Raw genomic sequence first — 295 nt, forward strand, 5'->3', positions numbered from 1 at the left:
AGAGAGAGAGAGAGAGAGAGAGAGAGAGAGAGAGAGAGAGAGAGAGATGTCTCTGTTCGGCGCGTGCACTGAGGCAACGGAGAGGCACGAGAAACACTTTAAATTTATTTCACTTTATTTGGGCCGGAAGTGCGACAAATCGACGGTACGGCCAGCAGCACGGAGGCCGCGCCTTGGAGAAACGACTGCTCTGAAAATGCCCAGCTCTACACGCTATCAGGAAGTGGGATGAATTCAGTGAATTGTTCCCACTGCTGCACACAAAAAATCCTTATGCAGTTTGTTTTGCATAGAA

The sequence above is a fragment of the Frankliniella occidentalis genome, unplaced genomic scaffold (assembly GCF_000697945.3).
Source record: "Frankliniella occidentalis isolate FOCC.00 unplaced genomic scaffold, Focc_3.1 Scaffold29, whole genome shotgun sequence".
Lineage (NCBI taxonomy): Eukaryota > Metazoa > Arthropoda > Insecta > Thysanoptera > Thripidae > Frankliniella > Frankliniella occidentalis.